The sequence below is a fragment of the Oncorhynchus tshawytscha genome, linkage group LG01 (genome assembly GCF_018296145.1).
Source record: "Oncorhynchus tshawytscha isolate Ot180627B linkage group LG01, Otsh_v2.0, whole genome shotgun sequence".
NCBI lineage: Eukaryota > Metazoa > Chordata > Actinopteri > Salmoniformes > Salmonidae > Oncorhynchus > Oncorhynchus tshawytscha.
In genome coordinates, this window is record NC_056429.1 from 88,649,832 (window position 1) to 88,665,579 (window position 15,748).

Sequence of the window (15,748 nt, forward strand, 5' to 3'; positions counted from 1 at the left end):
TGCTTGGGGGATGGGGACTGGAGATGGGTCATGGGTAGGCAGAACTACAGTAGGAGGCCAAGACTGGAGGCAGCAGACCCACTTTACTTACTGTCATTTTTTTATTGGGTAACTAGCTTTGAGTTAGTTGGATGGTGGGCACAGCGAGAGGCCCACTGACTCGATTAGTATGGCTGGAACCTTTTTCTGTATTTCTTATTGTTTATCTAGAGTTTGACATTGTACTGCATTATTGGGAGCTAGTAACATCAGCATTTATCTGCCTATTCCCTCTGGGGCTCCCGAGTGGTGCATCGGTCTAAGGCACTGCATCTCAGTGCTAGCAGCGTCACTACAGATTCTGGTTTGATTCCAGGGCTGTATCGTCCGGTTTAGGGTTTGGCCGGGGTGGGCTGTCTTTGTAAATAAGAATTTGTTCTTAACTGTTCATCGACATCACATAGCAAGTTAATATGTACTTTCATAATAACTGTCAGCAGTGCCAGCTCTAGGCATAAGTGGCATAGGAGCTCAGTTTCAATTTAGTATTGAGAGTAAGAATAGTCAAATACACCAGCTGCAATTTTCAAAATGTGACCAACTAGATTCAAAATTTGAAGTTTTTTTATTTTTACATTGGATAAAAGTAGAGACTCAGAGCTACAAAATGGTATATTATACACTGCAGTTGAGGAACAATGGGAAATTAATTCTGTTTTGAAAATTGGCCCTTGAATGGCCCTTGAATGCTTTGGTAAATGTACTGGAGAGCTCTTAGTCTACACCCATTCACTATCGGAACCCAAACCCATGCGCCATCGTGCATAAATGTATTTTGTCCCCCCACACCAAACGCGATCACGACATGCAAGTTAAAATATCTAAACAAACTGAACCAATTATATTTGGGGACCGGTCGAAAAGCATTAAAGGCAATTTAGTTTGCTAGCTTGCACTTGCTAGCTAATTTGTCCTATTTAGCTAGCTGCTGTTGCTAGCTAATTTGTCCTGGGATATAAACATTGAGTTGTTACTTTACCTGAAATGCACAAGGTCCTCTACTCCGCCAATTAATCCACAAATAAAATGGTCAACCGAATCATTTCTAGCCATCTCTCCTTCCAGGCTTTTTCTTCTCTTGACTTTATATTGCAATTGGCAACTTTCATTAATTAGGTGCATTACCGGCACTGACATCGTTTGTCTTTCAGTCACCCACGTGGGTATAACCAATAAGGAAATGGCACGTGGGTAGCTGCATCTATAAACCAATGAGGAGATGGGAGAGGCAGGACTTGCAGCGCGATCTGCGTCAGAAATAGAACTGACTTCTATTTTAGCCCTTGGCAACGCAGATGCTCGTTGGTGCGCACGCGCAATAATTGAATAACATTTATGTATACATTTATTTTGGTGTAGTTAGCCCAACCCATATCTTTAAGGAGTCACATGTAAGGTCAGGTGCTAAACAGAGTAAATAAGGTAGGGTGGTAAAACAACCAAATATTTCAAGACTAAATATGGTGAAAGTAGTAGCATACCGTAAGTAGAAGTAAAAGTACACTGTACCTAGACCTTGGCCTAGATCCTAATCTGACTTTGATGCAGGTCATGTTGTTCTTCACATTACCGTCTCTGGTAAACACACACTATATCAAATATTATTTGTCACATGCACAGGATAAAGGTGTGAACAGTACAGTGAAATGTTTCCTTGCATATTTGCATAGTAGAAATATCAAAAATAGAAAGTGTCCAGATAAATATTGTGCAAATATTTTATAATTTGTAGATGATTCTTACCCAGACACACTTGTCTAAATTGATGGGTCATCTGAAATAAATGCTATAACCACCCTCTAGTCACATCTAGCTACTGTAAGTGGCTGGGTCACTATTTTCTCGACATGTACACATGTTCATGAAATACAATAGATGACCGTATTCACCCCAGACACACCTGGCTAACTTGATTGTATGTAGTCATCTGGCGAAGTAGAGTATTTTGTTTGGACATATAGCTAGCTAGCTAAACAATTAAACTAATGGTACTTTCAAAACAACTGGGAACTTGGAAAAATAAAACGTCAGTGATCTTCAGGTCTGAAATTCGGGGCTTTAGAAAGAGGCCCGAGTTCCTGAATTGAAAGTCTAAGTTGGATGACCATTCAAAACTATTTTTCCCCAGTCTGAGATTATTTTTTTCAGAGTTCCCAGTTGTCTTGAACTCACTGAAGTTGGAAGTCTCAGAGTTCCCAGTTGTTTTGAACGTAGTAATAATCCCAACCCATACTACTAGCAATACAAACTGATTGTCATAGCTAGCCACCATGTATGAATCTGCAGATAACTAAAGCTAACCAACTAGGTTCAAAGTAAGCTAGCTAGCTAACATTGGGTTATAATAATATTACTGCACAGATCATACATGTAACATTAGCTAGCGAACCAGCTAGTTGCTTTAACTTGCAATGAAAATGACTTTTTGACCAAATTTGAAAAGTACAATATCTGAAAATGTAGCTTGCTAGACTTGTACCTGTATACACGGATGAACACTTTGAAGATGTAATCCAGAGACAGTTGTTTTATACAACAGCCTTCTGTGTTCTCTTTTTGACTCCCTCCGCATATTTGCAATCAAATGTGAGATTTTTCTCCATCTCCTTAGCTATCATACTCTGCTTCCACCTGGCATTCCACTAATTTCATAACCCCCATCCAGGTGTCGCCCATCTTCCCCATTATTCCCTGTGTATTTATACCTGTGTTTTCTGTCTGTTACCAGTTCATCTCGTTTGTTCAAGCCTACCAGCATTTTGTCTCAGCTCCTGTTTTTCCCTAGTCTCTCTTTTTCTCATCCTCCTGGTTTTTGACCTTTGCCTGTCCTGTCCCTGTACCCACCCATCCACCTGACCACTGCCTGTCTCTGACCCTGAGCTTGCCTACCGTCCTGTACCTTTGCTCCACCTCTGGATTACCGACCTCTGCCTGACCTGACCCTGAGCCTGCCTGCCGTCCTGTACCTTGGCCTCTGTTCTGGATTATCGACCCCTGCCTGCCTTCCTAGACCTCACGTTTGTCTGCCCCTGTGAATACAATACGCATTGTTAATTCAAACAGTTTGCACTTGGGTCTTACCTTGATAACTGATACTATCTTTGACTTTGCCATCTATTGTTATCTACAATGTTTTGGCATGTTCCAAAAGTTGCAGATGTGAATCTGCCATAGAAATAGAAAGAATAATAAGGTATTTGTCCTATCTCAGACATGTAGAAGTCCATGTGTGACTTGGAAATCAATTCTTGCATATCCCACACCTGCTGAGACTGGATTTTTATTTATTTTCATTTGGCCTTTATTTAACCAGGTAGGCTAGTTGAGAACAAGTTCTCATTTACAACTGCGACCTGGCCAAGATCAAGCAAAGCAGTGCGACACAAACAACAACACATGGAATTACACATGGAATCAACAAACATACACTCAATAATACAGTAGTAAAAAGTCTGTATACAGTGTGCAAATGAGGTAAGATAAGGGATGTAAGGCAATAAATAGGCCATAGTGGCGCAATTATTACAGTATGGCAAATTAAACACTAGGTCGATAGATGTGCAGAAGATGAGTGTGCAAGTACTGGGGTGAAAAGGAGCAAAATAAATAACAGTATGGGGATGAGGTAGTTGGATGGGCTATTTACAGATTGGCTATGAACAGGTGCAGTGATCTGTGAGCTGCTCTGACAGCTGGTGCTTAAAGCTAGTGAGGGAGATATGTGTCTCCAGCTTCAGTGATTTTTGCAGTTTGTTTCAATCATTGGCAGCAGAGAACTGGAAGGAAAGGCGGCCGAAGGAGGAATTGGCTTTGGGGGTGACCAGTGAAATATACCTGCTGGAGCGCGTGCTGCGGGTGGTTGCTGCTATGGTGACCAGTGAGCTGAGATAAGGTGGGGCTTTACCTAGCAACGACTTATATATGACCTGGAGCCAGTGGGTTTGGCGACGAGTATGAAGCGAGGGCCAGCCAACGGGGGCATACAGGTCGCAGTGGTGGGTAGTATATGGGGCTTTGGTGACAAAATGGATGGCACTGTGATAGACTACATCCAATTTGCCGAGTAGAGTGTCAGAGGCTATTGTGTAAATGACATCGCCAAAGTCAAGGATTGGTAGGATAGTCAGTTTTACAAAGGTATGTTTAGCAGCATGAGTGAAGGATGCTTTGTTGCGAAATAGGAAGCCGATTCTAGATGTAATTTTGGAATGGAGATGCTTAATGTGAGTCTGGAAGGAGAGTTTACAGTCTATGAACAGACACCTAGGTATTTGTAGTTGTCCACATATTCTAAGTCAGAACCGTCCAGAGTAGTGATGCGGGACGGGTGGGCAGGTGTGGGCATCGATCAGATGAAGAGCATGCATTTAGTTTTGCTTGCATTTAAGAGCAGTTGGAGGCCACGGAAGGAGAGTTGCATGTCATTGAAGCTCGCCTGGAGGTTAGTTAATTAACAATGTCCAAAGAAGGGCCAGAAGTATACAGAATGGTGTCGTCTGCGTAGAGGTGTATCAGAGAATCACCAATCATACAGAGAAAAGAGTCAGCCCGAGGATTGAACCCTGTGGCACCCCATAGAGGCTGCCAGAGGTCCGGACAACAGGCCCTCCGATTTAACGCACTGAACTCTGTCAGAGAAGTAGTTGGTGAACCAGGCGATGCAGTCATTTGAGAAACCAAGGCTGTTGAGTCTGCCAATAAGAATGTGGTGATTGACAGAGTCGAAAGCCTTGGCCAGGTCGTTGACTACAGCTGCACAGTATTGTCTTTTATCGATGGCAGTTATGATGCCGTTTAGGACCTTGAGCGTGGCTGAGGTGCACCTATGACCCGCTCGGAAACCAGATTGCATAGCGGAGAAGGTACGGTGGGATTCGAAATGGTCTGTGATCTGTTTGTTAACTTGGCTTTCGAAGAAAGGCAGGGTAGGATAGATATAGGTCTGTAGCTGTTTGGGTCTAGAGTGTCTCCCCCTTTGAAAAGGGGGATGACAGCGGCAGCTTTCCAATCTTTGGGGATCTCAGACGGTATGAAAGAGGTTGAGGTTGAACAAGCTAGTTATAGGGGTAGCAACAATTTCAGCGGATCATTTTTGGAATAGAAAATCCAGATTGTCTAGCCCTGTTGATTTGTAGGTGTCCAGATGTTGCAGCTCTTTAAGAACATCAGCTATCTGGATTTGGGTGAAGGAGAAATGGGGGAGGCTTGTGCAAGTTGCAGTGAGGGGTGCAGGGCTGTTGACCGGGGTAATGGTAGCCAGGTGGAAAGCATGGCCAGCAGTAGAAAATGCTTATTGAAATTCTCGATTATCCCGTATATATCGGTGGTGACAGTGTTTCCTAGCCTCAGTGCAGTGGGCAGCTGGGAGGAGTTTCTCTTGTTCTCCATGGACTTCACAGTGTTCCAGAACCTTTTGGAGTTAGTGCTACAGGATGCAAATTCCTGTTTGAAAAAGCTAGCCTTTGCTTTCCTAACTGCCTGTATATATTGGTTCCTAACATCCCTGAAAAGTTGCATATCGCAGGGGCTATTCGATGCTAATGCAGTACGCCACAGGATGTTTTTGTGTTAGTCAAGGGCAGTCAGGTCTGGAGTGAACCAAGGGCTATATCTGTTTCTGGTTATACATTTTTTGAATGGGGCTCACTTAAAAGTTTCTAGGGGTATTTATGTCTGCTGCGTTATGCTAATGCGTTTGAGGCTATGACTACGCTCCCGGATACGGGATTGCTCTTTGCAAGAGGTTAAGACGGTGAGGAAAGCACTTTTAAAGCATTTTTAAAGAATAACCAGGCATCCTCTACTGATGGCATGAGGTCAATATCATTCCAGGATACCCAGGCCATCCCGATTTAGAAAGGTCTGCTCGCTGAAGTGTTTCAGGGAGCGTTTGACTGTGATGAGGGGTGGTCGCTTGACCGCAGACCAATTATGGGTGCAGGCAATGAGGCAGTGATCGCTGAGATCCTGGTTGAAGACAGCAGAGGTGTATTTGGAGGGCAGGTTTGTTCGGTTGATATCTATGAGGGTGCCCGTGTTTCTGGATTTGGGGTTGTACCTGGTGGGTTCATTGATAATTTGTGTGAGATTGAGAGCATGTCCCAGTCTAGGTCACCTAACATCAAGAGCTCTGAAGATAGATAGATGGGGGGCAGGCCTTTTTGAAGGCAACTCTGGAGAAATTAGAGTTCAGTGCCTTGCTCAAGGGCGCATCAACAGATTTTTCAACTAGTCAGCTCAGGGATTTTAGCCAGCAACCTTCTGGTAATTGGCCCAACGCTCCTAACTGCTTGGCTACCTAGCTGCAGTAATATAGCTAGCCTAACTAGTGAATGTTTTGGACTACAGCTGCATTTTTCTACCTTGTAATGGACATGGTGCAACCTTTGGTAAGCTGCTGGCAGGCTATGTGGCTGCACTTCAGCAATGCTAAGTCAGCCTGTGCTCATGCCATGGTTCTCACAGCTAGGGGAAATGATAGGCTACAATGACTTTGCTCATGATGCGCGTCGCAAATTATGTGTAACACCCTGAGAGCATCGGACACGAAATGAAACACCAATATAAATGTAACATCAGCACGAAATAGATAAACAAGTTTGTGACATTTTCATTATAGCTGCACCAATCAAAGCATTGGAGTGTATTCATCTTTGGCTACGGGGGAGTGCAATTTTACCATTTTTATAATGGTCATATGTATATTTTTTAATTTATTTATTTAACCTTTGTTTATCTAGACAAGTCAGTTAAGAACAAATTCTTATTTACAATGACGGCCTACACCGGCCAAACCGGACGACGCTGGGCCAATTGTGCGCTGCCCTATGGGACTCCCAATCACGTCTGGTTGTGATACGGATTCATAGAAAACCGACTTTATTTCGGTAAACGTGTAAGTGGTCAACGCCAACACAACAGGCAAACAAATATGACCGACCCAAAACAGGACACCAAAAAGGTCCGAGAACATACTACATGCAACCATCCACAGACAAACAGAAAACAAGCCCGCACAAAAGCAGGCGGGCCTAACCGGCTTAAATGGCCCTAAAACAAATCTCAAACAAGGAACAGGTGAAATCAATACAGACATAACAAACAGAAAATGAAAAAGGGGTCGGTGGCAGCTAGTAAACCAGTGACGACCACCGAGCGCCGCCCGGTGGAAGTCGTGACATACGGCCTGGAATCAAACCAGGGTGTCTGTAGTGACGCTTCAAGCACTGAGCTGCAGTGCCTTAGACTCGCTCAAAAATAAGTGAAACTTTACAAATTATCCAATGGATCATTTACTGTTAGAAAAGTGGAGGTGACAAAAACATACGTTTGTACACTCTATTTTCATTTACTCCATAACTCAGGCTGCCAAGTGAAGGCTACTGCGAAAAGGTGTTTGGCTTAGCCAAAGATGATCTATTATATCGTACAGTAGCAACTCACGAAGAGGAACAACTTTGCAGGTGTTTCTGATGAATAAACAATGCCATGCTGGTGGGTGGTAATATTCAAATAAAACCCAGCCCTGAAAAGAAACTGCACAGTGTTAGCATGTCATCTCATAGGGGAAACACAGGATTGACACAGAAAATATCTGAAGTTACTTTGGATTTCCCACTCCAACCCCAAATATACTCTGACTATAACTATGAATTATTAACTTAAAGTGCAACATCATGGGTAAGCTATGGGCATCGTCTTTCAGTTGAAAAAAAAGAACATTACTTGTGGGAGTTTAAAACGGCAAATGTTTTTCTCTCTGCCTCATGGCAAAATGAGTAGAATTGCATTTTTTTATTTATACAATTGCAACATTTTCTCTCAGCCCCTTGGCAAAATGTGTAGAATTGCAAGAAATTTACTTTAAAGCTTATATGTTTCTCTCGCCATCAAGAGAGGGACCACTAAAATGTTTTTCCGCGAGGTGGGAGGACCTCCAACCAACTCTCGCTTAGTGCCACCAAAAGGCTAGAGTCGGCCTTGATCATTAGTAAAGAAATTATAGTCAATATGAGTTCAACAAATCAGTTGGTCATTGAATTATTGTCTCATGATCTCAATTGAGGGTGCATCCCTATATAGTGCACGATTACCAGAGGCCCTGGTCAAACGAAGTGCACCACATAGGGAATAAGGTGCAATTTGGGATGCGGTCTCATTCTTTTTGAGGCCATTCCTTCTTAGCTATGTATGATATTAAACAAGGGAAACTCCATTTTTATGCAACTGTAAATCTCAGCTCTCAGACACCTGGTCTGAACCTTACCCGGTCCTCTAATTCAACCTCCTTTTGTTACCATTCAATGTGGCCTCTGCCATTTAAAGGGGAATTCTGCCGTTCCTAAATCCATTTGCAGACTTTTAAAATAATGACATATGCCGATTTGATTCTTGAAGAATATAACTTAGAAATGCCTCATGAGCTTATTTCAACCAAAATATACCCATGTTTTACTCCATTGTTTATAATTGTAAATAAACGCTGTCTATGGATTTGAGAATGGTTACATTTCTCCAGCCCTATCCATCAGTTGTTTACCAAATCAGTGGTGGGGTGTCCACTTTGTTGTTGTTTGTCCTGCAGATTGCCCCTTTAACCAGTGGCTGTTCCGGCCCAATTCCTCAATGAACCGTTGTCATTAAAGTGGCCCATGTAGACAGAATGTCTGCTTGTTTGACTTCTCACTTTCTTTACAAGATACCAATGGAGCGTTTTCTGTCTAGCGCTTCCTATTGCTAGGGTCAAAGGCCTTTGTGAAATAAGGTCAAAATTGCTAATGGTGTTCTAAATAGATAGGATTCTAATGTAAGTAGTAGTAGAGATGCTTTACTTTCCCCCTCTCCAATTGACGTGTCTCCCCTGCACTAGAGGATAGGCATTGTCTTCTTCCATCTTAGTTCTCATAGCTCAGACACTCATTTCCCATATCCAGTGCTCAATCATCCAGAGGCCTGAAATAAAGAGCAGATTTAACCATCCCATCAGTCAGACTACTCACAGGATGCATCACAAATGGCTCCTTATTTAATGTACTACTTTTGACCAAATCCTATGGAGAGAATAGGGTGTATCATTTATGACTACACAAAAAGAGTAGCATGTGGCAGAGAATATAGCAAGGTCATTGTTGCCTCAAGTGACGTTGACTCGGCACAGAGAACACTCTCAACAAATGATGTACTAAAATAAGTCCCCAAATTAGAGGCTGGAGAGAGAGAAGGACTGACTGGTTTGGTTAACTTGGTTTATGACCTGGTACCACACAGATTGCAGCTTTGAATATCCTTTTCCCCTTTTGTATTATTGCTGGTCTCCTGCCAGGTAGAGCTGGGAGAGACTGGCTCTATCTTTCCTTCTCTACCTCCTTCCTTGTCTGATCTAGCTAGTGTTTGAACAGAAGGTTGGATGATACACTTGGATGATGTTTAAAGGGTAGACATTTTGTGAAGTTTCTGGTTTTAGAAATTTCGTCTACAGCACTCCCACTCCCAGTCTTGTATCCCAGTTCCCTGAAGAAGTGGAACAGCTTTATTATCACATTTGGCTGCTATCAACTTCCATGGTGTTGATTGGCCAATCAGAATAGCAGAATATTTCGATTAAAGGACCTCACACTTTTTTATATGCATGCGAATGTCTGGAGTCCCATACAAAGGTTACAGATTGGGCCGATATAATCTGTTTAGCAGCTGTTTTATAACAGTGTTTTCTACAATGCCAAGCGGCAGACATACACATTTTCCATTCCAATTCAATAACAGGTAAGGATATCCGTTGTGGAAGACCCTTGAAAGTGTTCCAAACTCTATAACTTCACAGGCTCTGTTCTCTCTGGGCCTAATGTCTTTCGCAGTCCCTCCATCTACAAATAGATAGAGGGACTGCAGAAGAGAGTTCTCTGACTTACTAACTCTCTGAAATGCTTGATGTGTTACAAAACCAGATGTTCATTGGACTGCAGTATTGAAACCAGATAGAACATCATCTGTGATTCAGCAGCCAAGTAGCTCAGGGCAAGTATTGTGAAGGCTGAAACATGTTCTCCTCAACTCAATGTCTTCCTCACAATAACTTCTCACTGTCTCAGTCAAATGGGACATCTCTGGTCACCTTAAAAAAATGTCCTTTAAAGTATACTACCTGACCATGACTTCACTAAAGAAGTCATTGGACACCATTGTAACCAGTTTTTGCCCATTGGAAAGGAAAAGTTCTATTGAGGCGAGATAAGCACTCCTGTGCGTTTCATGGAGATCTCCATTAGACCTTGGGATCCTTGCAAAACGTAGGCCCTCAGTTCATACGTGGCTAGGGTGCTCAACAGGCTTCATCTACAGTGGCATTTTACTGTAATCCTTTTGTGGTGGTGGAATAGTAAGCTATAAACAGTATGGGACCTGTCATTGCTGTCATAATTACAACCATGCTCTATGGACTTTAGGGCTGAAAATGTTTGGCTTATGTTGTCATTAAGACTGAAGACAGTCTACACTGTGAGATAGCCAGGAAGTGCATGAGATTCCACTTCTGTCTACCTGTTTAGCAAGGCACGTCACATGCATGTTTAGCCATGTAAACCATAAATATCTAAATGGACTATAGAGAAACAGGTATAAAATAGGCCATAAACAGGTATAACATGGGCTATTGATAAACAGGTATAAAATGGGCTATTGATAAACAGGTATAAAATGGGCTATTGATAAACAGGTATAAAATGGGCTATTGATAAACAGGTATAAAATGGGCTATGGATAAACAGGTATAAAATGGGCTATTGATAAACAGGTATAAGATGGGCTATTGATAAACAGGTATAAAATAGGCCATAAACAGGTATAAAATGGGCTATTGATAAACAGGTATAAAATGGGCTATAAACAGGTATAACATGGGCGTGTCAGATAAACAGCACTGGAACTGAAGAGGACCATCAGTGCTTTGGGCAGAGTATGTAGTCATTATGAAGAGGCTAGAGGGATAGGTCTCACCACCACAGCACCCCCACTCTCCTCTGCCTCCCCTCTGCTCTAAATTTACATTTGATTGGAGCATGTGGAAACGCCTTCTGTTGGTGAGCAAGAGAAGCAGAGTCCATGACAGTCAGTCAAATTAGGGCCGGAGGATGAAGGGAAGAGCTGAGAGTTCAAGATGGATGGATCATTTTTATATGAAATGCTCACAGTTTAATATATCCCTACTTCTTCAGTCAAGATTCTGTGTCTTATAGAAACAGTGTCTGAGGTTCTAGGACTATTGTGAGTTTGTGTTCACCTAGCAGATACTACTTCACTGATGTGTATGGTAATAGACTGATGCTTGTGTCTACTGACAACGATGAACAGAGCTACAGACGTGGGTTTCTTTATAGCATTGTATAGTTTATTAAGCAACACGGGACTGTCCTGTACTAAAAACAGAGTTTCAATGAACATTCTCCATAAACAAATCATTCTGCAGAAACTGGCAAGAACCAGCCCCAAATCTATGGCCACGCAGTTAAGAAGCAGAGTCCAACTGTGGCTCTCCATATACCCCTACCAGACAGAGAGAGCCACTGCAAACATTCCACATCTCTTTGCCCTGGCCCAGCCAACAGCCAAAAGCTCCTCTCTCTGTCAGCTGGGAACCAGAATTCTGTGACTAACTCTCAGAGGAAATACCAGGGAAGATGCACTACCGGTCAAAAGTTTAAAGGGTTTTTCTTTATTTTTACTAATTTCTAAAATGTAAAAGAATAGTGAAGACATCAAAACTATGAAATAACACACATGGAATCATGTAGTAACCAAAACAGTGTTAAACAAATCAAAATATATTTTAGATTTTAGATTCTTGAAATAGACACGCTTTGCCTTGATGACAGCTTTGCACACGCTTGCCATTCTCTCAACCAGCTTCACCTGGAATGCTTTTCAAACTGTCTTAAAAGCATTCCAGGAATGCTTTTCCTTCACTCTGCGGTCCAACTCATCCCAAACCATCTCAATATGGCTGAGGTTGGGGTATTGTGGAGGCCAGGTCATCTGATGCAGCATTCCATCACTCTCCTTCTTGGTAAAATGGCCCTTACACAGCCTGGAGGTGTGTTGGATCATTGTCCTTTTGAAAAACAAATGATAGTCCCGCTAAGCGCAAACCAGATGGGATGGTGTATTGCTGCAGAATGCTGTGGTAGCCATGCTGCTTAAGTGTGCCTTGAATTCTAAATAAATGACAGACAGCGTCAACAGCAAAGCACCCCCACACCATAACACCTCCTCCTCCAAGCTTTACGGTGGGAAATTCACATGCAGAGATCATCCATTCACCCACACCGCATCTCACAAAGACACAGCAGTTGGAACCAAAAATCTCCAATTTGGACTCCAGACCAAAGAGGTAACTCTGGGTCTTCCATTCCTGTGGCGGTTGTCATGAGAGTCAGTTTCATCATAGCGCTTGATGGTTTTTACGACTGCACTTGAACAAACTTTCAAACAAGTTCTTGAAATGTTCCATATTGACTGACCTTCATGTCTTAAAGTAATGATGGACTGTAGTTTCTCTTTGCTTTTTTGAGCTGTTATTGATATAATATGGACTTTTACCAAATAGGGCTAACTTCTGTATACCACCCCTACCTTGTCACGACAAAACTGATTGGCTCAAACGGATTAAGAAGGAAAGAATTTCCACAAATTACATTTTAAGTATGCACACATGTTAATTGAAATGCATTCCAGGTGACTACCTTATGAAGCTGGTTGAGAGAATGCCAAGAGTGTGCAAGCTGTCATCTAGGCAAAGGGTGGTTATTTAATGAATGATGAGAGGAGGAGAGGAGGGGGAGGAGGGGGATGGGGGGGAGGAGGGGGATGGGGGGGAGGAGGAGGGGAAAGGAAAGGAGAGTGGGTGATTGGAGAGGAGGAAGGGGGATGGGAGGAGAGGGGGATGAGGAGAGAAGGGGATGAGAGGGGAGGGAGAGGAGAAAATGAAAGATAAATAAATGTTAGGATTTGAGGTTTCCACATCACATGTTTTAGTGAAAAAATGTTAATGTGAAAGCTAGTCATTGCAAGAGAGTGTGAATAAGGAATTATTAGAGGTGGGGCCATGGTGGATTATAGTCCTCTGATTGGCTTTTGAAAGATTGCTTGTTTTCTGATTGGCTGTGGACAGATGCCCATATTTAGATGAGCCGCTAATTTCTCCATGCTACTAGTTTCTCCATGCTTCGTGTTCAGCTGCACCTTTGAATGGGGTTGAACTAGCCGTCTGTTTCCTTTCTCCACATCACATCACTGACACACGCTAAGCATAGATCTGAATCCTAGATCCTGGCTAAAGTCACTGAATAAGTCTGGGGGTTGAAGATGTTTATACAACCTGTCTGGAGCTGGCCACTTTGTAATTAGTATGTTCAATTAAGTAATTTGAGATGCAGGTCAGAGAGGTCCTCTTGCACCTTCACCTGTTTTAACCCACCTGTTTAGCCATGAAAATGAATGCCAGTGAAGGGAGAGGATACCTTTTCTCCCGGAGGCTTTGCTAACACAAAAGCGGAGCACCATTTCATTTCTCAGGCCTGCCTGCCACATCAACAGATGTGACAGAGGGAGTCCGCTTGGCTGAGGTGCAAATAGAGAGAGAAAGAACACAACACTTAGAGAGAGTGTGTGTGTGTGTGTTGTGGAGGGGCAGAAGAGAGCACAAACAGCTCGAGTTTGTATGGATATTGGATTAATCCACGGCCACACATGCACCCAGTCCTCCCTTACATCCCCAGCACATGCACTGTTACTGTAGAGTTATAAACCTCAATGTTGTGTATGGAATTCAATATAGTATGTTTCATTTGTCTTCTACAAAGAATTTTCTAATGTTGATCATGTGTTTTGGTTTTAGGAGAATTTCTCCACTAATAATGACTCAGAATCTAAAAGTATTACTGTTTGACACTTAAACCTCCCTCATTCGCTCACTATATGTTGGCATCCCTATATGCTTATAGAAATGAATTATGCCTCACTTCAACGGCTATGGAAACCAGACATGTTACGTTAAAGAAACAAAGAAAAATAAACATTTGTTTCAAAGATAACAATCAAATGTAGCCGATGAGTATACTTTTGTTCCGCAGTCAAGTGTCTATTTGAAAACGGAAAACAGTTTTTTTGAGCAGACCACTTTAATCAGGGAATGAGTCATCACAGCAGAGCTCCTCTGCATGCTGGCTTTATTCAAGTCAGATGATGAGGTGGAGTTGAAGGATGTTGAGTTGAAGGAAGGAGGACTGGAACTCTGGAACGAAAATATAACATGTTCGTCATTTAGACAAACATTAACTGAGTCCCAAATTGGGTTTGTCAAAAGGGAACAGGGTGCCATTTGGGATACATATGTTAAGTCGAGAGAGACGTTTTGTGCCATTTAAGATGAGGGGGGACGATTATTTTTTAATGAGCATGACCTTATTTCTATTACAGCATATTGGATGACTGTCATTCATATTCCATTCACCTAATTCAATGTTACATTGATAGGTTTAGGCTAATTTTCCCTATACCCATTATGAGTTTGCTACAACCTAGCCAAAGAATGAAAGTTTACAATGTAGGTGCACATGTCGAGAGAGATTTGAGTAATTGTCATGGCTGGCTGAAGGACTGGATCAAGGTGCAGCATGGTAAGCGTACATTTTCTTTATTTAAAAATGACGCCGACAAAACAAAGAACAAAACCGTGAAGTTTTGAGCTATGTGCCCTGAACAAATTCAAAATTAACTTCCCACAAAACAGGTGGGGGAAAAGGGTACCTAAGTATGGTTCTCAATCAGAGACAATGATAGACAGCTGTCCCTGATTGAGAACCATACCAGGCCAAGACATAGAAATACAAAACATAGAAAAAAGGACATAGAATGCCCACCCTAGTCACACCCTGGCCTAACCAAAATCGAGAATAAAAAAGCCTCTCTATGGCCAGGGTGTGACAGTAATCAAGGTGACAGACATAAATATGTTCAATAGCGCCTTGCACACTCTTGCCTGCATCTAGCTGATTTAGGGTAATTCAGTGTAATTCATTAGCATGAATCCCTTTGATCATTGTGTTATTCATTCTCGTATCTTTGTGCTCTCCTATTCTCACCTTTCCATTTGCTTGTGGATTTCAGTGCACAACACATCAGCTGTCTGTGACCAGTCGATAAAACCTTACCAAGCCAAACATTCATATCATAACCTCTAACCGCTACACACAGCCTACATCGTTGTCACCATATTAACTAACGTCTTAATCAACATAGCTACTAGAACTAACATGTTAGTAAACCCTCTACAACCATGCAATACAGTCAGAAAGCAGTTTAGCAGTTACACCGGCGGACACCGGTGGCAATAAATGAATAAAACCAAAGGCTTACCTTGACTTGGAAGAGTTCCAGTGTTGGATAACCATAGCCAGCTAGCTAACATAGCATCCCTCTGTTTGAGCCGGGTGTTTGAGTAGACTAAACTAGCTAGCTGCATTCTCTAGTTAGGTAAGTGAAAATAAATACAACAAAATATATCTAGCACTCTCTCTATCGCTTCACTTTCATTTTTGAAGAAATCAATTTGTTCAAAACTGTTCAACTATTGTCTTTCTCTCTCTTTGAGTCAACTGTAAGCATTAAGCATTAAGTACTAGATTCATTCTCTGATACTTTGATTGGGTGGACAACA